The 2,153-nt window shown below is 38.5% G+C and overlaps 1 non-coding gene across 1 annotated transcript; it reads left to right on the plus strand.

Annotated features, from left to right (window-relative positions):
• Nucleotides 1–281: 281 nt before the first annotated feature.
• On the plus strand, nt 282–387 carry LOC111768246 (U6 spliceosomal RNA). The gene has a single exon (XR_002800425.2). It is a non-coding gene; the product is annotated as a U6 spliceosomal RNA (small nuclear RNA).
• Nucleotides 388–2,153: the final 1,766 nt, after the last annotated feature.

A 2,153-nucleotide genomic window follows, 5' to 3' on the forward strand; every position in this document is an offset into this window, starting at 1 on the left:
TGGAATTGTGAGTGGGCTTGACCCCAATTGACCAGGCTGACATGTGCGGTAGCTTATGCTATCTCTACAAAGAGTCCAAACCCCTTAACCCATGATCCCAGATCTGCTGCTAACTAACCTGAATAATCTCATGGCCCCACACTGCTCCAGTTGAGGAACCATATTTTGACACGGCCTTCAGATGACTGGAGGCAGCAAATCTAAATTGAAAACTCATTGGCCTGATAATCCAATAGCTGACTAAAACAGGAACTCTCAAATTCTTCCAATGAAGAATTCCTGTGCTCGCTTTGGCAGCACGTATACTAAAATGGGAACAATACAGAGAAGATTAGCATGGCCCTGTGCAAGGATGACTCGCAAGTTCATGAAGCATTCCATATTTTGGTTACCAGTGGGGAAGCAGGGAGGGAGGAGGGTGAAAGGGGTGATTAGGCACATGTGTGTGGGGATGGATTGTAATTAGTCTTTGGGTGGTGAACATGATGTAATCTACACAGAATTCGAAATATATTATGATATACAACTGAAATTTATGTAATGTTATAAACCAATATTACTTCAAAAATAATAAAAACAATTTAAAAATTAAATAAAAAGAATTCCTATGAACAGCAGAGAATTGATTTGTAACCCAAGACTCTTGGGAAGAATGATGAAATAGCCAGTACAAGTATACGATTTCTTTTTTTTTGGTTAAACATTGGCACCTGAGCTAACAACTGTTGCCAATCTTCTTTTTTATTTTCTTTCTGCTTTTCCTCCCCAAATCCCCTCAGTACATAGTTGCATATTTTAGTTGTGGGTCCTTCTAGTTGTGACACGTGGGAACCGCCTCAACATGGCCTGATGAGTGGTGCCATGTCCATGCCCATGATCCGAACCAACAAAACCCTGGGCCACAGTACCGGAGCATGGGAACTTAACCACTTGGCCATGGGGCCGGCCCCGTATATGATTTCTATGAACTTGGATGTTTTGTTTCAAAATATACACTATTGTAACTTTCTACTCCATACTATATCTTAATTTTAATGAAAAATTGATATTTAAAATTACCTAACGTTTTAGAAAATAAATTATCCTTGTCCTTTGGATTAACATTTTAAATGCATATCTTTATATGCCCCCAGGGGTGTATCTATCTGGGCATGGAGCCAAGAATTAAAAACTTCTCTTCCTAATGGAGAGGGAATCTTGGAAATAGGACAAAGAGATTAGAGTTTGCTTCTGAGTGGGTTCAGTGATCAATACAAAATTCATGGATATAGATGGGATTTTAACTCTAATCAGCTGATGTGCGAACATGCTGATTTAATCTCTAGGGAAATAAGGTGAGAGAATGTGGATGGATTAGTGCAAATCCTCTTCCACTTCCAGGAAAAAAAAAATTATATCACATAAACCTCTTCAGAACAGAATACACATCTTTCACGACTTTATAGACTAACTTCCTAATAAAGAGCCTTGCTGATAGCAGACAGCATTTGCTCAGTGATTGGTAAGGATGAGAGCTTATGGGTAATGAAATATCAGTATCACTCTCTCATTTCCCATTAACAAAAAACAAACAAAATGGATTCTTTGTAACAACACATCTTGGCTCCGTCTGTTCTTGTTAGATCCATATCCCCACCTAAATAATTCTTATCTTGCAAGGGTCAGCTCAAGTTCCACATTCTCAAGGAAACATTTTGGTGAGAACTGTAAAATTTATTCTGTACTTTGAAAAATAAAAAGCAGTTTAAAAAAAACCCCTCTAATTCATGCTAGGAAATGATAACATCTCCAGTGTTACCAATAAAATGTTAATGGTAAACAGTGGAGGGAGTGTCCCAATGAGAGAATCTGGGAAGGCTTCAAGGCTGAGGTGGTCTTTGAAGCAGTTTCCTAGAATGATAGGTAGAATAGAGACATGTGGTAAACGAGGTCAGTCTATGAGAAGAAAACAGCGAGAGCAAAACACAGAGGCAAAGAAAACTCAAAACGTTTTGGTCCAAAAGAGGGAGAAAGAAAACCTTCACCTTTTTTCCCCTCTTAAATGCCAAGCTCAGTGCATAAGGAATGTAGTTACTTCTTAAAACAGAACTGAGTGGTAGGTAGTGACCTAGTTTGCTTATTCATGTGATTAGAATATTGATGCTTAGAAGGAA

Source organism: Equus caballus, chromosome 15, assembly GCF_041296265.1.
Source record: "Equus caballus isolate H_3958 breed thoroughbred chromosome 15, TB-T2T, whole genome shotgun sequence".
NCBI lineage: Eukaryota > Metazoa > Chordata > Mammalia > Perissodactyla > Equidae > Equus > Equus caballus.